At 37.0% G+C, this 23,016-nt stretch overlaps 1 non-coding gene across 1 annotated transcript; it reads right to left on the reverse strand.

Annotated features, from left to right (window-relative positions):
• Nucleotides 1–12,148: 12,148 nt before the first annotated feature.
• LOC112209559 (U6 spliceosomal RNA) lies at nucleotides 12,149–12,255 on the reverse strand. The gene has a single exon (XR_002944397.1). It is a non-coding gene; the product is annotated as a U6 spliceosomal RNA (small nuclear RNA).
• Between the last annotated feature and the right edge of the window lie 10,761 nt (nucleotides 12,256–23,016).

Here is a 23,016-nt window from a genome sequence, read left to right on the forward strand (position 1 = left end):
CCACACCCAGCAAATGTTTGTATTTTTAGTAGAGACAGGGTTTCACCATGTTGGTCAGGCTGGTCTCGAACTCCTGACCTCAGGTGGTCCACCTGCCTTGGACTCCCAAAGTGCTGGAATTACAGGCATGAGCCACCAAGCCTGGCTGAAGCTGAGAACTCTTTAAGAAAATCCTTTTAAATCCCTTGTTACTTGACTTTAGCCATGCCAAGCAGTTCAGATTTTCAGCTTTTGAACTTTACAAGTAACCTCACAGGTGAAACCAACAAGCCTTAATTAGGTTATGACTTAACTGTGAATGTACATGGGAGAATGTAGGTCTTCTCCCACAGTATCTCTCTCCTTTTGGGGATCCAACATCCAGTATAAAATGGCACCCTTAATTTTGGGGATCTGTCTTTGCCTTCAGCTCTGCCTGCTTATTAGGCCCTAAAAAAGGTATTTTCGAAGGAGTGATAAGCAGGTTTTGAAACCATTATTGCAAAATTGTGACTGAGACAATGAAAGAGATCTGACCCACCCAACTCCATTTTGTTTCCAGCCCCAAAGCTGACCTTGTCCATCCCTGGGCATAGGCTAAATCAACTTTGGGAGGAGCCTGGTTTACAGTTTATAGTCTAAAAAAAAGATGATCATAGTCCCTTCCTAAGATATACTTCCCTCTTTCCCAGGGACAAGACCAAGAAACTAGCCATAAGATTAGAAACCATGGCTTAGGAGTCATGCAGCTGGATGCTACAAGATTTTGACCCTTCTTTAATGCTCTCAAGATCAGGGCTTAAGATAGTTTCTAAACTCTGCCCTTGATGGTTCAGCTGGCACCACCCAGATCGATAAACTGGCTGATCTGATTTTAGGGCCTCTAGCCAGGAACTGACTTAGCACAAGAATACATCCACCGTTGTAAAATGGTGGAGATTAAAACAAAGTATTACCATGAGGTTACAGGTCATGTTCCCAAGGACATGAATCAAGATGGAGGCCTGTAGCCAGCCTTGTTACTGACCATTTTGTTGAGCTGGCTTGAACAACGGGCTTATGGGGTCCTATACCTGTATCCTAACCTAAGGTACCCTTTCTTTTGACAGAACCATACAGAAAGACACACCAAGTACGCCAGATTGGCTACAGCTTAAGACCATCCTCACAGATCCTCTTTCATTAATTAAAACTTAAGAATATAAACAATAATCCTTATCATCCCTTTTACTGGTTTGTGCAGGGAGAGAGAAGCCAAAAGCTTGACTGTTAAAACTTTTTTTTTACCCTTTTGCTGGCATGTCAGGCTTCTGGGTTCCCTTCCCCCTAACTCAACTCTAAGCCAAGCATTTTAAGGTTTGGGGAAATTAACTTTTCCCAGATTGGAAGAACATTATAAAAGAGCCATTTTAAACTGTGAAAGAAGGAAAAATGCCATAGAAAAGTCTAGGGGTTCCAATTATGGTTGTCAAGAAGTACTACCTCTCTTCCCATTGAGAAATAGGAGACATGTTGCTCATCTCCAAACCTCTACTGCCTGCCGAGCTGCCTGCTTTTCAGCCGCAGTTAGGGTTTGGCTTAGGAGCAGCCTAGCATCCCTTCATGAGAGGTCAAACACCTGAGTTAAATTTTAGAAACCTATCATGTAACTATCAGGGTCATTAGAAAATTGGTCTAACTCTCCCTTTATTTGTCTAAGGTCCTGTAATGAGAAGGGAACTTAAGGGAGCCCCAAATAAGGAGGAATTTCCAATTGTTCCCCTGGAAGTTGCTTCTCTAACATTGGAGAATCATTCTCCATAGGCCTGCCCGATATGACTACTAAAAGAGATAGGTTGATTTTGTAACACCTGCAAAAGGTCTAGTAAGAAGGCCATGCCCATGTGCAAAAGAAAATGGGCCATTTTTTCTTTAAATTCTTAGGGTCAAAGGAGTCCCTGTGCTTCAGGATACACTCCTGAGGGTTGCAAGCTGAAGCTGATCTGTTACCCATCTAGAAAGAGAAGTGAGAAATAGGCATCCCTTTCATCTCCTTCCTTTTGGTATGACCCAGGGTGGAGAGGAAGACAATGGGGGCATCCTCCCTGCTGGTTTCCCTCCGTGGTTCCTGGGTCATGGCACCTTGTTGAGTGTGCCACCCATGGTTGCAGGCATGACCCCCAGCCATGGAACCAGAGGAACTAAGTGATTAGGATTAGTCACACTCACCCATGTGGCTCTAGTCCTCTTCCTGTGATTTTCTTTTGACTTCCTAGACTTGTGTGACCTACCTGGCTCCCCAAAATATGTATCTTGGGAGAGACTGTGACATTTGCATTTCCCTCCTTAATGGAGGAAGTGTGCTTATTTGAGCTCTATACCCTGCTATTATGGCCTGTGCTAAAGTGTCTACCCTTTGAGAATGGTTCTGGTTAACTTCTAAACTTAAAATCCATTTACTAATTAAGTGCCATTTAAATTGGAGGCAGAATAGGTGCCTTAAAAGTATAGGGACCAAATGACTGTTTTTCTGCTGATGGGACAGTATTGAGACTAAAATTTGGTTCTGGAGGACATTTTACTCCCAATTGTTGAAGGTATAGTTTTCTTGTTCACAGAAGCAGTATAAAGCCTGGTTTCTAGTAGAGGGGCACAAAAAGGGAGAATTGAGTGTTTTGGTAAAGGACTGACAATGTGCCTCATTGAGAAGATCCCTATACCATTAGGTGGCATTGTTGACCTTGAAATTCCATGTGCTCTCCAGACTAAGGGCAGAGTGACCTTGACATGCCATGTACTCTCCATACCAAGGGCAGTGAGAGACCTGGAAATGCTATGTGCTCTCCAGACCAAGAGCAGAGGGTGACACTCACTATGTGTGTGTGTGTATGTTGGGGGGGGGGGGTCCCTCTGTTTCTAGAAAATCATAAAAACACTTTCCCTTGAGTTATATCCCCAGTTACTATGACATTGTCTGATCTTGCCAAACAAGAATGCTTCCCCGAACTATAAAACTTTCCACACATTGCATACACAGAGAGGATATGAGATATGATGGTCATGGACAGGAAAGAAGGAAATTATGATAGAAAAGTTGAAGATCCTGCTGCCAACACCCCATTGGACGGTTAAAGGCTGGGTCAGTCCAGAAGCCTTTGGGTAACACCTGGGGATAGGCCCAGCCAGAAATCCTCAGTTGCTCCAAAACGTCTTCCAGCCCCATGTGACAGCTAAGTCCTCTGTAAAAGGAAGCTGGTTCAAACATAGCCAACATGCCCAGCAACCCATGGGTGCTGGGGGATTCTCCATATTCTCCCGAGTAAGCCTGTCCCCCAAGTCTTGTAAGGCTGGTATCCATGCTAATCATTATTAAATGGCTGAAGGGGGCCCAGTATTTGGTTTGATTTGGTTCTAAGATGGAGGCCAAGAGCCCTGAAATGAAAAGACAGAGATGGAGTCCACTTCTCTACTGATTCTTTCAATGAATGCTGTACCTGCATATCCCTGACAAGCCCCCAGTATGAAGTGGCTATGTTGTCTGGGGTATATACTCTGGGGTTCGTCATCTCATGCCAGGAAAATTTAGGACGCAGATACACACGAGGAGTTTAGGAGCAGAGGTTTAATAGGCAGAAGAAAAGAGAAAGAGAAACAGCTCTCTCTCTATAGAGAGACGGGTCTCCAAGCGGAAAAGACTGGAAGGCGGCAGATGCGCTGGATTTTACAGTCAGGTTTGAGAAGGCAATGTCTGATTTACATAGGGCTCACAGATTGGTTCTATCAGGTATGACGTTTACATAGTGCATGGGGAAGGCTAGCTGCCCCACCCTAATCTTATTATACAAATGAACTTTCCCATTGACCAGCATCACCTTATTGTACACATGGCTGATAAAGCAAAGGGGAGATGAGGACACCATTTTGAACATGATTGGCACAACTGCTGGCATCTATGTCTGCAGTTTGATTTTACAGGCTACTCTTTGTTAGAAAGGAAAATGATTTGGGGCTGCTTTTCATTAAAATGAAAACCTTACTGAGGACTTCCGTACCCCCCTCAGTATCTGTCTAAGTAATTTCTTAACTCCTGTATTGTTACCAGCCATTAGGAAAATGCAAATTAAAGCTACAATGAGGAACCACCACACACCAATTAGAATGCCTAAAATTAAAAATCTGACTACATTAAGAATTGTAGAGCAATTAGAAACATTTTATGTTCCTAGTAGGAATGCAAAAATGTACTATCAGTTTGGTAAACATTTTTGCTACTTTCTTATAGAGCTATACAGACATTTTCCTTAACCCAGCAATCCCACTCTTAGATATTTACTCAAGAAAAATGAAACATGTTTATACAAAGACTTGTACTCTAATGTTCATAGTAGCTTTATAACCTAAGTGGAAACAACCCGAGAGCCCATCAACTGGTGAATAGATAAGTAAACACTGATATGTTGATATAATAGAATACTACTCAGCAACAAAAAGAAATAAGCTACTGATGCTACTCAACAAAGTATAGGCCTCTTAAAAGCATTATGCTGAGAAAGAAGCCAGACAAAAGTGATTACACAGTCAATGACTCTAACTAAAAGACATTCTAGAAAGTAAAACTATAGTGAAAGCAAGCAGATATATTTTCAAATGCCTAAATGTGGGGTGTAGGAGATTAACTCTGAAGTGGCAAAGGGAATGTTATGGGGTGATGGAAATATTCCACACCATGTTTCTGGTATGTTTACTTGATTAAGTGTATTTGCCCAAATGAATTGTACCCTTTAAATTTGGTGAATTTTATTATATGTAAATCATACATCAACAATTCTGATTAAAAATAGAATTCCAAGATTGTCAAAGAAATATCCTAAGGTAGTAAGTGGCAAAACAATACTAATATAGAGAAAAGAAAATTTCCAAAGAGTAGATTTATATCCTGAATTATTTCTCCAAGGATCAATGACTTAGAATAGCTTAAAGAACTACCTGCTTTAAAGGTATGTGAATTTTAATGGGAGAACTCTATTTGAATTCAGGTAAGAGGTGTGTGTGTGTGTGTTTGGGCTGGAGAGCTGTAAAGGCCGTGAATCATGGAGAAAGTTGCTATAAAGGGTAGAGACCAAAAAGCCTCTTTGCGCAATTGTTTCAAGGGAGCCAATGGAGAAAGGATGAACTGCACCCTGACTCTAGAAGACACATTGTCAAGAGGCTGGTCAGGTAGGTTCCTCGGGAAGGCTGGCTGGATATGCAGCATTGATTTGAAAACTCTTTGCTTATAAATGCTCCCTGTTTACATGCAGTAATTCACGGCCCTGAGTTAACATACCCTGTGTGTAAGAGTCTCTCCTCACGAATAGAGGGGGTGCAGATTTGCTGCTAATATGCAAAGTATTTCATTTAGTAATGGCTTTCAGTAGGCCCATTTAAAGCTCTCCTACTGTTATAGTAATAGATCGGATCTATAAATTGTTTGCTAACAGTCAATGTTTGCACTAAATACAATCAAATGGAAACATACCTCTAAAGTAAACAAATAAGTTCTTATTCTGTGCAATTTTCTCCAAACAAAATTAATCTTACCACCATTTCTTGCTGCAAGTAATCTGGAAATGACATTTTCTCCCAATCTACTTAGAGGCTTTCTGAGAACACTAGAGGTCCCCTGGATTCCCTGCCTATTCCTTGCTTCCTTAGCAGACAAAGAGGCCTTGGTTTCCACACTTTACCTTATGGTAGCCCATCCTTGCTCCGTGATAGAGTCCATCCCTTTTTTGCTCCTGAAAGCAATGGGTGCTCACAATTTTACTTTGGACCCAGAGAACAAGCAGAAGTAGGAAAGGCATGGTAATGAAATAATAGAGCTGGTGGTTGGAATGTTTGTTCATTTTCCCAGTGAACTGTGACCTGATCAGTTGTATTTATTTGCCAGATCCAACAAGATGCAAGTGATGGGACAGTTTAAGAATTGTTAAAAGTAGCTGAGATACACAACAACTGATGCTGGTCCTATTATTTTCTCTTCCAGAAATCAGGATACAGATCTGAGTTTTGGTAGCAACCTAGGATTTGCACATATTTGTATTTCATTTCTTTTTTTTTTTTGAGACAGAGTCTTGCTCTGTCGCCCAGGCTGGAGTGCAGTGGCACGTTCTTGGCTCACAGCAAAGCTCCGCCTCCCGGGTTCACGCCATTTCATTTCATTATTACTCCCCACAAACACATCCTAATTTCTCCAGACTTGATTATCCTCCATCACACCTATCTTCTCCCATCAAAAAATCCAACAAATGAACACAAATAAAAATACCCCTTCCTGGTAAACTGTATAAAATACAGTCTTTTTTTCAGTTTATTAATCAATATAGCCAACATGTAGCTATATTTAGCTAATTGTTTCAGAAAGGATTGGCACGGGACTTGCAAGACTTTATATTAGCATGACAGTATTTATCTGGAACATATTTAATCACTTCCACGTACTTTTTGCCTTCTGCCACTTGTTTGGCCCTATCAAAGTGGATGCAGATGAAAGAAAAAAAAATTCTACACATTTACAGTCATCCCTGTGTATCTGTGGGACTTTGGCTCCAGGACCCCCTGGATACCATAATTCAACGGTCTTAGATAAAATTGCTTAGTATACGCACATAATCTACGAACATCCTCAGGTCTACATTACCTATAACGCCTGACTAGTGTAAGTGCTGTGTAAGTGGTTGTTAAATTGTATTTTTTGTTTATATTATTCCTATTGTCATATTGTTATTTTTTTTCCTGCAAATATTTTTGATCCACGGTTGTTTGAATCAGCAGATATGGAACTTGTGGATGCAGAAGTCATCTAAGCATGATTATTATAAACTTTTATTTCCCTTCAGAGACTTACAAGGCCTTACAAGTTCTTACAAGGGGAAGGAAGGGGGCAATCCCTTGCTCTGTTTTAATTCACAAGGTCTTTTGAAATCTTCTGTAGCTTCCAGGCTAAACAATCAGTATTTGGGAAAAAGATCCTAATGGTGTAATCACAGATTAATGGAATTTTACGTATGTAGGGACCATCAAAATCAAATACAACCCCAGACAATTGAGATTTAAGGAATATTAATACATTTATTCTTGAACATGTGGCTTGTGCCAAAGTCTAGAATTTTATTATTATTATTATTATACTTTAAGTTCTAGGGTACATGTGCATAATATGCAGGTTTGTTACATAGGTATACATGTGCCATGGTGGTGTGCTGCACCCATAAACTCATCACTTACATTAGGTATTTCTTCTAATGCTATCCTTCATCCAGTCCCCCACCCCAGGACAGGCCCCACCCAGTGTGTGATGTTCCCCTCCCTGTGTCCATGTGTTCTCACTGTTCAACTCCCACTTATGAGTGAGAACATGTGGTGTTTGGTTTTCTCTTCTTGTGTTACTGTGCTGAGAATGATGGTTTCCAGATTCATCCATGTCCCTGCAAAGGACATGAACTCATCCTTTTTTATGGCTGCACAGTATTCCATGGTGTATATGTGCCACATTTTCTTTATCCAGTCTATAATTGATGGGCATTTGGGTTGGTTCCAAGACTTTGCTATTGTAAACAGTGCTGCAATAAATACTCGTGTGCATGTTATAAAATCGTCTTTGCAGTAGAATGATTTATAATCCTTTGTGTATATTCCCAGTAATGGGATTGCTGGGTCAAATAGTATTACTAGTTCTAGATCCTTGAGGAGTTGTCACACTGTCTTCCACAATGGTTGAACTAATTTAAATTCCCACTAACAGGGTAAAAGTGTTCATTCCTATTTGTCCACATCCTCTCCAGAATCTGTTGTTTCCTGACTTTTTAAAGATCACCATTCTAACTGGCAATGAGATAGTATCTCACTGTGGTTTTGATTTGCATTTCCCTAATGACCAGTGATGATGAGCATTTTTTCATAATTTTGTTGGCTGCATAAATGTCTTCTTTTGAGAAGTGTCTGTTCATATCCTTCGCCCACATTTTGATGGGGTTGTTTGTTTTTTTCTTGTAAATTGGTTTAAGTTCTTTGTAGATTCTGGATATTAGCCCTTTGTCAGATGGATAGATTGCAAAAACTTTTTCCCATTCTGTATGTTGCATGCTCACTCTGATGATAGTTTCTTTTGCTGTGCAGAAGCTCTTTAGTTTAATTGCATCCCATTTGTCTATTTTGGATTTTGTTGCCATTGCTTTTGGTGTTTTAGTCATGAACTCTTTGCCCATGCCTATATCCTGAATGGTATTGCTTAGGTTTATAGTTTTAGGTCTTAATTTAAGTCTTTAATTCACCTTGAGTTAATTTTTGTATAAGGTGTAAGGAAGGGATCCAATTTCAGCTTTCTGCATATGACTAGCCAGTTTTCTCAGCACCATTTATTCAATAGGGAATCCTTTCCCCATTGCTTGTTTTTGTCAGGTTTGTCAAAGATCAGATGGTTGTAGATGTGTGATGTTATTTCTGAGGCCTCTGTGCTGTTCCATTGGTCTGTATATCTGTTTTAGTACCAGTAACATGCTGTTTTGGTTACTGTAGCCTTGTAGTATAGTTTGAAGTCAGGTTGCATGATGCCTTCAGCTTTGTTCTTTTTGTTTAGGATTGTCTTGGCTATGCGGGCTCGTTTTTGGTTCCATATGAAATTTAAAGTATTTTTTTTTTCCAATTCTGTGAAGAAAGTCAGTGGTAGCTTGATGAGGATAGCATTGAATGTATAAATTACTTTGGGCAGTATGGCCATTTCACATTATTGACTCTTCCTATCCATGAGCATGGAAGGTTCTTCCATTTGTTCGTGTCCTCTTTTATTTTGTTGAGCAGTGGTTTGTAGTTCTCCTTGAAGAGGTCCTTCACATCCCTTGTAAGTTGGATTCCTAGGTATTTTATTCTCTTTGAAGCAATTGTGAATGGGAGTTCACTCATGATTTGGCTCTCTGTTTGTCTGTTATTGGTGTATAGGAATGCTTGTGATTTTTGCACATTGATTTTGTATCCTGAGACTTTGCTGAAGCTGCTTATCAGCTTAAGGAGATTTTGCGCTGAGATGAAGGGGTTTTCTAAATATACAATCATATCATCTGCAAATAGAGACAATTTGACTTCATCTTTTCCTAACTGAATATCCTTTATTTCTTTCTCTTGCCTGATTGCCATGGCTAGAACTTCCAACACTAGGTTGAATAGGAGTGGTGAGAGAGGGCATCCTTGCCTTGTGCCAGTTTTCAAAGTGAATGCTTCCAGTTTCCATTCAGTATGATATCAGTTGTGGGTTTGACATAAATAGCTCTTATTATTTTGAGATATGTTCCATCAATACCTAATTTATCGAAAGTTTTTAGCATGAAGGGCTGTTAAATTTTGTTGAAGGCCTTTTCTACATCTATTAAGATAATCATGTGATTTTTGTCATTGGTTCTGTTTATCTGATGGATTACATTTATTGATTTGCATATGTTGAACCAGCCTTGCATCCTAGGGATGAGGCTGACTTGATCCTGGTGGATAAGCTTTTTGATGTGCTGCTGGATTTGATTTGCCAGTATTTTATTGAGGATTTCTGCATTGATGTTCATCAGGGATATTGGCCTAAAATTTTCTATTTTTGTTGTGTATCTGCCAGATTTTGGTATTAAGATGATGTTGCCCTCATAATATGAGTTAGGGAGGATTCCCTTTTTTTTTTTCTATTGATTGGAATAGTTTCAAAAGGAATGGTACCAGCTCCTCTTTGTACATCTGCTATAATTTGGCTGTGATTCCGTCTGGTCCTGGACTTGTTTTTGGTTGGTAGGCTATTAATTATTGCCTCAATTTCGGAACCTGTTATTGGTCTATTCAGAGATTTGACTTCCTCCTGGTTTAGTCTTGGGAGGGTGTATGTGTCCAGGAAGTTATCCATTTCTTCTAGATTTTCTAGTTTATTTGTACAGAGGTGTTTGTAGCATTCTCTCATGGTAGTTTGTATTTCTGTGGGATCAGTGGTGATATCCCCATTATCATTTTTTATTGTCTCTATTTGATTCTTCTCTCTTTTCTTATTAGTCTGGCTAGTGGTCTATCTATTTTGCTGATCTTTTCAAAAAACCAGCTCTTGGATTCATTGATTTTTTGATGGGTTTTTTGTGTCTCTCTCTTTCCTTCAGTTCTGCTCTGATCTTAGTTATTTCTTTTCTTCTGCAAGCATTTGAATTTGTTTGCTCTTGCTTCTCTAGTTCTTTTAATTGTGACATTAGGGTGTCAATTTTAGATCTTTCCTGCTTTCTCTTGTGGGCATTTAGAGCTATAAATTTCCCTCTAAACACTGCTTTAAATGTGTCCCAGAGATTCTGGTACATTGTGTCTTTGTTCTTATTGGTTTCAAAAAACATCTTTATTTCTGCCTTAATTTTGTTATTTACCCAGTAGTCATTCAGGAGCAGGTTGTTCAGTTTCTATGTAGTTGTGCAGTTTTGAGTGAGTTTCTTAATCCTGAGTGCTAATTTGATTGCACTGTGGACTGAGAGACAGTTTGTTGTAATTTCTCCTACATTTTCTGAGGGGTGTTTTACTTCCAATTATGTGGTCAATTTTAGAATAAGTGTGATGTGGTGCTGAGAAGAACGTATATTCCATTAATTTGAGGTGGAGAGTTCTGTAGATGTCTATTAGGTCTGCTTGGTGCAGAGCTGAGTTCAAGTCCTGGATATCCTTGTTAATTTTCTGTCTCGTTGATCTGTCTAATGTTGACAGTGGGGCATTAAAGTCTCTTACTATTATTGTGTGGGAGTCTAAGTCTCTTTGTAGGTCTCTAAGAACTTGCTTTACGAATCTGGGTGCTCCTGTATTGAATGCATATATATTTAGGATAGTTAGCTCTTCTTGTTGCATTGATCCCTTTACCACTATGTAATGCCCTTCTTTGTCTCTTTTGATCTTTGTTGGCTTTAAGTCTGTTTTATCAGAGACTGGGATGGCAGTCCCTGTTTTTTTTTTTTTTTTTTTTGCTTTCCATTTGCTTGGTAGATCTTCCTCCATCCCTTTATTTTGAGCCTATGTGTGTCTTTGCACGTGAGATGGAACCAAGTTAGAAAACACTCTTAAGTATATTATCCAGGAGAACTTGCCCAACCTAGCAAGGCAGGCCAACATTCAGTTCAAGAATTGAATGAATTCATTCTCCTGAATACAGCAGACCAATGGGTCTTGACTCTTTATCAGTTTGCCAGTCTGTGTCTTTTAATTGGGGCATTTAGCCTGTTTACATTTAAGGTTAATATTGTTATGCGTGAATTTGATCCTGTCATAATGATGCTAGCTGATTATCTTGCCCATTAGTTGATGCAGTTTCTTCATAGCATCAATGGTCTTTACAATTTTGCATGTTTTTGCAGTGGCTGCTACTAGTTGTTCCTTTCCATGTTTAGTGCTTCCTTCAGGAGCTCTTGTAAGGCAGGCCTGGTGGTGACAAAATCTCTCAGCATTTGCTTGTCTGTAAAGAATTTTATTTATCCTTCACTTATGAAGCTTAGTTTGGCTGGATATGAAATTCTGGGTTGAAAATTCTTTCCTTTAAGAGTGTTGAATATTGGCCCCCACTCTCTTCTGGCTTGTAGGGTTTCTGCTGAGAGATCCACTGTTAGTCTGATGGGCTTCCCTTTGTGGGTAAACTGACCTTTCTCTCTGGCTGCCCTTAACATTTTTTCCTTCATGTCAACCTTGGTGAATCTGATGTTTATGTGTCTTGGGGTTGCTCTTCTCGAGGAATATCCTTGTGGTGTTCTCTGTATTTCTTGAATTGAATGTTGGCCTGCCTTGCTAGGTTGGGGAAGTCCTCCTGGATAATATCCTGAAGAGTGTTTTCCAGCTTGGTTCCATTCTCCTCGTCACTTTCAAGTACACCAATCAAACATAGATTTGATCTTTTTACATAGTCCTATATTTCTTGGAGGCTTTGGTCATTTCTTTTCACTCTTTTTTCTCTAATCTTGTCTTCTTGCTTTATTTCATTAATGTGATCTTCAATCATTGATATCCTTTCTTCCACTTGATCAAATTGGCTATTGAAGCTTGTGTATGCTTCACGAAGTTCTCGTGTTGTGTTTTTCAGCTCCATCAGGTCATTTATGTTCTTCCCTACACTAGTTATCCCAGTTAGCAATTTGTCTAACCCTTTTTCAAGATTCTTAGCTTTCTTAAAAATATGGAATGCTTCACGAATTTGCGTGTCATCCTTGCACAGGAGCCATGCTAATCTTCTCTGTATCATTCCAATTTTAGTATATGTGCTGCTGAAGTGAGCACAAAGTCTAGCATTTTTTATTCTCAGAATAGTATTTGCCCACCGCACTAACGGTATGACTACATGTATTGATGAAAAATATATAGCAGATCTAGAAGTACTCTCTACTGGAGGCACTCAGAGCTTTGTGAAAAGCTGTGTCTAACATGGGTATTGAAAATAAATTCAGGCCAGGCACTATTGCTGATGACTGCAGTCCCAGCAGTCTAGGAAGGCTGAGGCTGGCAGATTGGTTAAACAGAAGAGTTTGAGACCAACCTGGCCAACATGGTGAAATCTTGTCTCTACAAAAAAAAAAAAAAAAAAAAAAAAAGCAAGTCATGGTAGCATATGCCTGTAGTCCCAGCTACTAGGGAGTCTGAGGTGGGAGGATTACTTGAGCCCAGGGAGGTTGAGGCTGCAGTGAGCTGAGATCATGCCACTGCTCTCCAGCCTAGGCACAAGAGTGAGACTCAGTCTCAAAAAAATAAAAGAAAATAAATTCAAACATGTGTGACTTATTTACTCCCAACCTACAGCAGTAGGTGGATTATGTAACACAAACTAACAGTCACAAAAAATTTGCCTTTGATGACTTTACTGGATTTTTACCCTATGTCAAATCAATCCTCTTTTATGGTTTAAATGGGCTCCTAAAATATTTTGCCTTGCTGGTCTCCTCAGAATACATTTGTTTTGCCTGCATTCTTGTCATAATCTATAGAATTTAAATGGAACCTTTGTTCCCACTTCAGCAAGTCACCTATGAGGCATCTAGCATATAACCTGCCTCCTGCTAGGTGCTGCCAGCCCAGTATTGAATGAAACAGAAATTATCTTTGCCTTTGTGCTGCTTACAGTCTAGATTACCAGGAAAATGAGAAGATCCTGCCGTGTCAGCTCTGGGGCCCCATCTCCAGCAATTGGGGTTCAGTAGTTCTATTTTGGCCCAGGAATCTGAATTTTAATAGGCTTCCCAGGTGTTTTTTATGCAAGCTGTCCAAAGGCCATGCTTAAAGAAGCACATGTTCTACCACGTACTCAGACAGCTTTGGGGGTATGTCTTATGGGCCAAGGCATTTGTCTTAGTCTGCTAAAACAAAAATACCTTAAACAATAGACATCTATTTTCTCACAGTTCTGGCAGCTGTAAGTCCAAGATCAAGGTGTCAGCAGGATTGCCTTCTGGTGAGGTTCTCTTCTTGGTTGGTAGATGGCTGCATTCTCTCTGTGTTCTCACATGGCAGAGAGAGGCAGAATGATAGAAAGCCCACTGGAGTCTCTTCTTATAAGGGCACTAATCCCATAGGACCTGGGCTTCACCTTCATGACTTCATGAAACCATAATTACCCTCCAAAGGCCCCACCTCCAAAAAGCATCATCACACCAGGGCTAGGGCTGCAGCACATGAATTTTGGGGGACACAATTCTGTCCATAGCAGCTTCTTCAACATGTCCACTCATTGTCCCTATGACCCTCATTGTTACAGAGCTTGGGGCATCCCCTACTGACACTCCAAATAGTCATGACAGAATTAGAATCTACGGGCAGCTTAAGCCTGCTCCCTAAGATTTCTGATGTATTTCTTAAATGAAATAATGGCTAATTTAAAAAATAAAAATAATAGTTTCAAATTATGTATCTTAGAGTAAAGGTAGCTATTAGATGACGTTACTGTGAACATACAAATATCCCCATCCTCAACTGTGATGTCTTTATTGGAGAATTCTAAACAATAAACTTTTCTTAAGGGATAGGGGTTCTGTGAATTCAAGCAATATCTTACATTGCATAGATGCACCTAACATCTCCACAAATTGTTATGCAAATTCAACCATTCTGAATCAGTGTCAAAAAGTAAATACAATCACAGTAAAAGGCGATGTTACCTTGCTGTTCTACATCCCTCACCAAGGCCTGTTCTTTTCCTGGGAACAGCAGTTAAATCCTCTGCCCAGCATTTAATCTTTACAGGTTGTGTGGAACATCACAAAAAAGTAAAAACATATTACAATAATTTAGGAGTAAGAGTTAGCAGAGTGCTATGAGTATTTCTGGATACCACACATTTCAGATTCTCTTGTATAATTGCCTTGGATCTTGGGGGAAAAAATCTTTCTTATAAATGAAAGCAGACAAATATTTTGGCATCTTTATATTGAGACATCATATATTGTAATGCAAGAGTGATTACCTTATTGGTCTCCAAGCTCTTTCTGGTTCAAGACCACTGTTCACACTGACCCCCTGGCCCCTCACTCTGACTTTTTAGCCTGTGTCTTTATCCTAATCATATTTTAAGTCAGTATCACCCATTTGTTTCTACTGTCTTGCTCAAAGTTTTCACAACTTGGTGATTGCTTTTTGGTTGGTTATTAATATATGGTCTGCATCTCCCTTTCAACTGCGGGCTTGTACTTCTGGCACACAGCAGGTGCTCAAGATATGCTTTGTTGAATGCATGAATTCTCTGCATTGAGAGACAGTTGTGACAGATATATAGGGCATAGGTTAAGAGTTTGTGTGCATTTTTGCTCAATTGTGTGTGTGTTTCTCCCTCAGAAATAGAATACGAAAATATATTTTTCCTTCCCATTAAGAACATCTGACAGGAGGTCACACTTCAGTGTAGTTGATATATCATGTTTAGAAAAATGAACTTGTTTTTAAATGGGATTTTCATTCTTATACACTTCCTAGTGTTTATGAAAGAGAGAGAAGCTAATGGCCTTGATCTTGCTGGGAGTGTTTTTTATTTTCTATATTTCTCTTCTCGCTAAATAAAAGGGAAATGTGTGGGTAATTACAGGCTATTGCAATATAATATTCCTGGTGGCCACCATATGAAAGAATCATAAGCATTTTTCATTCCTTTCAACCCAACTAATAGCAGGTAAGTTCACTGCAAGCCAAATCCTTTAATGCCCATAGAAAATATTTTAAAACTTACTGGTTCAAAATTAAGCTTAATTATTTCTCCCTATTTGGCATATGAGAATTATACAATTTTATCTCAAAAAAGAAAATGAAAGAGAAAGTCAAACAGAACTGGTCCCAAATGATATTACGGGTCTTTACAAATAAGCACACAATGACTTGAGGACAGGCAATTACTTTTGGGAAGCAAACAGAAAGAAATGTCAATGCCCCTTACAATTGAGGTGAACATACCCCTGTTTGTCTACCTTCATACAATTACCAAAAATGCTTCTTTCATCCTCAAAATTGTTCTGCTTTAGACAAATTATATAATCACCTTATTTATGATTTAAGAACACCTGAAGCTTAACAATTTTAGAAATTTCAAAAGGTATCTAACTAAATTGCAAAATATATCTCCTAGTGTTGGTTTTGTTTGTCATTTTTAAATATATTTGGAAAAAATAACTGTCCTAAAATTCAGAGAAACCACCACAATTCTTTTCCCTCACATTTAACAGGAGTGGCATATTCTATGTTAAAATAATGCATTCTATGGTTATCATAGAGAAAAATTTACAAAACTGGTTTAAACTAGACAGCATTACAAACATACCAATAATGGCATATTTCAAGAAAGATAAATAGAAAAGCAAATGCAAAACTATCATTAATCTTAAATTGAATGTCCGCCTCAAAAGATAATTTGTTCTCAAAGTGGTGGGAAGATATATTTTTCTTTTAGCTCTCTATACTTTGGATATCTCATATCCTTACCTAAGACATTAGTCCAAAATAAAGTCTTTTGAAAGAATGCCTACTGAGTTTCAAACCAAGTACTGGCTTCCACTTATTAGGGATAGCTTTAGAATAAGTCTCTGGAAAATAAGTGTCTCCTTGTGTGAGAGTATTTGAATAGGAGCAAAATAAATGCTCTATCTCTGAAACATTTCAATATTTTTCAGAGGAAAATCATTTCATGTTTATAATATCTCAGCACAAATTTTACATGAAACACTATAGGAAAGTCTCCTCTTTCTAGTCATTTTTTGAACACTATATTTGAAGAAGAAAATGTTAAAATCACAAAAAGTCATAAATAGTGTGTGTGCATGCATTTTATCAATACAATGATGTTGTGTCTTTAATGTATGAATAATTTTTAAAGCATATCTTCATTTTTTTCTTTTTTTTTGGTTTATTACTTGAGAAAACAGAGGTATCAGCTACTTAAAATTGCTTTGAAAATGTGAACCTAGTCAGACACTGTGCACTGAAATAGTGATAAGTCACAGAATAACTATGAAAAACACTGAATTTCTTCTCAGGGGACCTGGGTTCTGGTCTAGATTCTACCATAAACTAAATTTGTAGTCCTGTGTCATTCATTTTACATTTCTAAATACAAATTTCCTGATACGTAGAAACAAGCTACATATATTTCCCCTGCTTGTTTCCCAGAGTTAACAGGATCAAATAAGAAAACATATGCATATTATTCTCATTCTATTCCATATAAGGTAGACCTGAATAGTACCTTAATTGAGGAAATAAATGACTGTGAAATGCATGAGATTAGGAATCTGATTGGGCTTCCAAGGTTCTTGGCTTGCCAGGTATCTTACCTTTGCAAGTTATTTAACTTTATTAATTCTTAGTTTGTTCATGTGCAAAATGGGGATAATAACTTTATTAAATTTCTCATGCTTATGAGGTAATGCAAAATGTCTCACAAGTAAATATTAGCTTTGGGACTTCAGAGCACGACTGCTGTGATGATGACTTCTTGCAATATTAAATAAGTGGTGAAACCACCAGTGCTTCTAGAAGCCCGAAACATGTCTACACATATATGGGAGACTCAACAAAATGGAGGGAAAAGTGATTCCAATTTTTTAAATTACTATGAAAAGAAAACAGTGACACATTTTATAGATTCTATGTGTTAGTAGGTTGAGTTACTTAATTCGTTCATTTAATTCCACTATATCTTATTATAACCTATATCCTACTATACTAGAAATTGGTTTGTAATATGTTTAAATAGCATGGTCAACAACTAGAAAACTTGATCAAAATATAGTCATCAAAATGAAGAAAGGAGAGTATTAATGGTTATAGAAATTCACTGGCTAAATTGAAGGAGATGGGAGGAGGCCTAGGATATGATCTTCAGAGATTTAGTGTTATCCAGGAGAAAAATCATATAGCAGGTGGATTTCTAGAAGATACACTCAAAAGTTAGCACTGAGGTACAGATTGATAACCATAGTTGAGAACTCTAATTAAATTCCACCACATTGATCAGGCTGAACCTGTTTCTTGCCTTGGAACCCAGAGGCTTCATGACATTGTTCACAGGCAAGAAGTGATTTCAGATTTTCACATATTTCTGAACAGGACTTATTGTGGGAGAATTAAAGAATGGAGGGACAAATACAAACCCTTGTTGCTCCATCAAATTTTTTCTGAAAATATAATCTTTGCTTTGTAGCTTCTTTTTGTTTATTTTTTTAAATTTTGTTCCAGCTCTTTGTTAAACAAAATTTGAAATAATTTTTTGTATTGTGTGTTAAACATTGCATCTTTGGGAATGCAGAAGAAAAGGATATTATAGTTAAAGGAGTAAATTATTCAAATTATGCCTCTCTGGATTAAGTATTGTTTTAAGTGTATTCTCAAATTGAAAGTTTATTAATTGGCACTTTTTGATTAAGGTTTTCTCACTATTTTGCCATATTGAATATTGGCTATTATTGATACATCCTCTAAGATGGGCATACAAATGAGAGGATACCTAACCTGACAGGTAAAAACAAATAATTGAAGGAAAAAAAAAACTTATCCTCAAGTGTAAAATCTTATACATTGTGAAAAGATTACTAGTAATCAAAGTGTCTGACTTACTCTTTATGCAAATATTATTGAAAATCCTGCATATGCAAACAAAGATTCTTTATGATAGAGATTAAAGACATACAGTGCAGTGATTAGTATTCTTTGTATACATTCAAACCCAACAAGATTGATATGCAAGCAAAATGAATTACAATTAGGAATAACACTCTGTTATTATCATATCACTCAAAAACAGTACCAAGGCAATACAGCATTCAGGGAAATATGGGAGTGTTGTGAGGCATTAGTGAGAGACAGGAAGATTTCTAGGAATATGATTTTATATCATTTATGGTTTAAAAATCTATAGGCAACAAACAAAATAAAACACAATGGAAATGATATACCAGCATAATTATTTATGAAACAAAGACAGTTTTGCATACATTTTCAGGCCTTGGGCAAGATTGATCTTTTTAGGTCTTAGATTGTGAAGATGTATGCTAAACTATTCATAAAATTTTTTATCACAAAATAATACTGTGACTGATTCTGTTCTTATTATTTTAGTGGGGAGAAAACTCCCACACCCAAATTAGATATTCAATTTGGAAGCTGTTGGGGAATCTACTGTTTCTTTAGGGCAATGATGTTTTTTAAAAATGCTACGCATGTCTTCTAAGGAGCATTTACCCAAAAGATTTCAAGAGTCACAAATTATATCAGATGCTGCTTTAGTCCGTTTTGCGTTGCTATAAAGGAACTATCTGAGGCTGGGTAATTTATGAAGAAAATAGCTTTATTTGGCTCACAGTTCTGCAGACTGTACAAGACGCATGCACCAGCATTTGCTTCTGGTGAGGGCTTCAGGAAGCTTCCAATCATGGCAGAAGGGGAAATTGAGCAGATATCACATGGCAATAAAGGAAGGAAGAGAGAGCAGAAAGTGCCATGCTTTTTAAAATAACCAGCTTTTACTGAACTAATAGAGCAAGAACTCAGTCATTACCCAGAGGACAGTACCAAGGCATTCATAAGGAGCCACTCCCATGACTCAAATACCTCCCACCAGGCTCCACCTCCAACATTGGGGATCAAATTTCAATACGAGATTTGGAGAGGACAAATATCCAAACTATACCACATGCCAAGGTTAAAATAAAATATGGTCATATACTATTTCCTTTTGAAGATTGAACCATAATAGCAATTAAGGTAAAAATAATCTGTAATTAAGAATTAATAAAGCATTTTATTCTTATGGGATTAATTTAGAATTTTACTTAGAATAAATATGGCATTTCTGAAATCTACTCCCTTAAAAATGGCATACTGTGAAAAGCAGACTGGTTTATTTCAAATCTATTGCCAAATAATTTAAAATCTCCAAGCCTCCCCATAACTAAAGCTTGAGTTACTGCACCTGCTTTTGAGCAATTGACAGATCTATGCTACCTGAACTGATCTCTACTTTATCTCTGACTTGGGATTTAGAAATGTTGAAAGTGCCACATGAAAAGGTGGGCATGCAATAAGAATTGTGCTCTTCATCCTTGAGCCTCTTCTAAAGTTGTCAGGAATAAATGCAACATTCTGAACTACAAATTCATGAACTTAAAAGTTAGGCAAAAAAAGACAGGAAGAAGTGAGATGGTAGAAGTTTGGTAAAGTAAAATAAATAGGTATGCAAAACCAAGAGTGTCTTGCTGAGCACTCAGATTTTTAAATTCTGCATTGTCTCTGGAACAATTTTAAATTCAGGAACTACCCAATCTGGTCAACAAGATTGATTATTGCCACTAGTATCTTCATATCCATTGAAAAAGTCAACATATTTTGTTTCTGAATACAATAAATAATTATTACTTAACTTCTCAGTTGCATTATGATGATGATGATGATGATAGTGACAACACAAATAATTTTATTTTTATGAAATATCTTACTTGACCTTAACAATAACACTGAGAGAGATAATGACAGATTTTGTCATTAACCTCAGTTATCTAAGGAGAAAAGCTTAGATTAATAATGCACTAAGGCTACAGGCCAAACCCACATGAGTGAGATAAGTGACTGGAACCTGGTTATTATAACTCTATAGCCTGTACTCTTTGGTGGACACCACACAGCCTCTCTATTACTGCCTCATATTAAAGTAGACACTTCGTCAGTCTTAAACTTTGTATACAAATAGAGAAATTGATGTGATGAAGGATATCAGCTAATATTTCCTATACTAAGTTTCAGTTTTAATCTATGTCAAAACTAAAGTGTTTATATTTAAAATATTCTAATTTTATATTTTTATTGATACATAATAATTGTACATATTTATGGGATACCTGTGATATTTTGATACATGAATACAATGTGTAATCATCAAATCAGGGTAATTAGGATATCCATCACCTCAAACATTTATCTTTGTGTGTGCTGGGAAAATTTCAGATCTTCTCTTTTAGCTATTTTCAAATATACAATATATTATTGCTAACTATAGACACTATTCTATCAAACACTAGAACTTATTTCTTCCATCTAACTGTATGTTTGTACCCATTAATCAAACTCTTTTCATCCCACTTCACTTCCCAGCCTCTGGTAATTATCATTCTACTCTCTACCTCCAATACATCAGCTTTTTTTTTAGCTCCCACAGAAGGGTGAGAACGTGGAATAGTTGTCTTTCTGTGCCTGGCTTATTTCACTTAACATGATGATCAGCAGCTCCATCCATGTTGCTATAAATGACAAAATATCATTCTTTTTTATGGTTGAGTAGTATTCCATTACATTTTTATGTACCACATTTATACATTCATCCATTGATGAACACTTAGGTTGATTCTGAATCTTGGCTATTGTGAATAGCGCTGCAATAAAAATGATGGTGAAGGTATCCCTTTGATATTCTGATTTCCTTACTGTTGGATAAATACCCAGCAGTGGGATTGTGGATCATATAGTATTAATAGCTCTATTTTTAGTTGTTTTTTTAAGCAACTTCCATACTGTTTTTTATACTGACTATACTAATGTACATTCCTACCAACAGTGTATGAGAGTTTCTCTTTCTCTGAATCTTTGCTAGCATTCGTTATGTTTTGTCTTTTTAACAATAGCCATTTTAATTGGGATGAGATATGTCATTGTGATTTTGATTTGCATTTCTCTGATGATTAGTGATGCTCAGCATTTTTTCATATACCTGTTTGCCATTTATATGTCTCCTTTTGAGAAATGTCTATTCGGATCCTTTGTCCAGTATTTAATGAGATTATTTGTTTTTGTTTTGCTGTTGAATTGTTTTGAGTTCCTTGTATATTCTGCAAATTAGTCCCCTGTCAGGTGAACAGTTCGAAAATGTTCTCTTCCTTTCTGTAAATTGTCTGTTTACTGTATTCATTGTTTCCTCTGCTGTGCAAAAACTTTAAAAATTTAACAGGTAAGGTGATATGTAAGTGATAGGAGTCTATTTCATTCTTCACACATAAATATATAGTTTTCCTACCACCATTTATCGAAGAGAGTGTTCTTTCACCAATGTCTGTTCTTGGCACCTTTGTTGAAAATCAGTTGGCTGTAAATATGTGAATATTTTTCTGGGCTCTTGATTCTGTTCCATTGGCCTACGTGTCTGTTTTCATATCAATGTCATGTTGCCTTGGTTACTATATCTTTGTAGTATATTTTGAAGCGATGCTTCCTGCTTTGTTATTTTTGCTCAAGATAGCATTGACTATTTAGACTGTTTTGTGGTTTCATACAAATTTTAGCATTTATTTTCTATTTCTGTAAAGAATGACATTGGTTCTTTTTATTAATTTCATTTCACCATGGCTTGAAAATATGTAATTTTGATTTTTAAAAACTGATATAATTTTGATTTTAAAAAAATTTTTGAGACTTATTATGTTGCCTAATACATGGTCTATCCTGGAGTATGTTCCATGTGCCGATGAGAAGAATGTATATTCTGAAGCTGTTGGATTAAAATGTTCTGTAAATGTCTGCTAGGTTCATTTGCTCTAAAGTACAGTTTAAATTCAATACTTGTTGGTTGATTTTCTGTAGAGATGATCTATCCAATGCTGAGAGTGGGATGTTAGAGTCTCCAACTATTATTACATTGAGGTCTATCTCTCCCTTTAGATCTAAACATCTTTGCATTATATGCCTGGGTGCTCTTGTGTTGAATACATATATAACTAGAATTGTTATATCCTTTTGCTAAATTGATTTATCATTATATAATTACTTTATTTGCTTATTTTCACAGTTCTCAACTTAAAGTCTGTTTTATCTGATATAAGTATAGCTATTAACATTTGGTTTCCATTTGCATGTAACATCTTTTCACATCCCTTCATTTCCAGTCTATATGGGTCTTTACAGGTGAAATGAGTTTCTTAGAGGCAGCATATAGTTAGGTCATGTTTCTTTAATCCTTTCAGCCAGACTATATATTCTAAGTGGGGAATTTAGCCCATTTACATTCAAAGTTATTATTGATAGGTAAAGACTTATTCCTGTTTATTTTGTTAATTGTTTTCTGTTTTCTTTTTGTATACCCTTTGTTTCTTTCTTCTTCTCTTATTGTTTATCATTGTAGCTTTGTGGTTTTATATAGTAGTAATATTTGAGTCATTTTTCTTTCTCATTTGTATGTCTGCTCTGAGTGAGTTTTATACTTTTTTGTGTTTTCATGATAGTATATATTGTCTTTTCACTTTCAGATGTAGGACTTCATTGAGCCTTTTTTGTATGGCCGGTTAGTGGTGATGAATTATCTCAGTTTTTGCCTATAAGAGAAAAACTATTTCTCCTTCATTTTTGATGGATAATTTTGTGGTTCATAGTATTCTTGGCTGGCAGTTTTTACTGTTTGTTTGTTTTTTCCTTTTCAGCACTTTGCTTATATCAACCTATTATTTCCTAGCCTCTATAGTTTCTGCTGAGAAATTCATTGTTAGTCTGATGGGGATACCCTTGCATGTGACTTGATTCTTTTCTTTTGATGTT

Source organism: Pan troglodytes, chromosome 5 (assembly GCF_028858775.2).
Source record: "Pan troglodytes isolate AG18354 chromosome 5, NHGRI_mPanTro3-v2.0_pri, whole genome shotgun sequence".
Classification (NCBI taxonomy): domain Eukaryota; kingdom Metazoa; phylum Chordata; class Mammalia; order Primates; family Hominidae; genus Pan; species Pan troglodytes.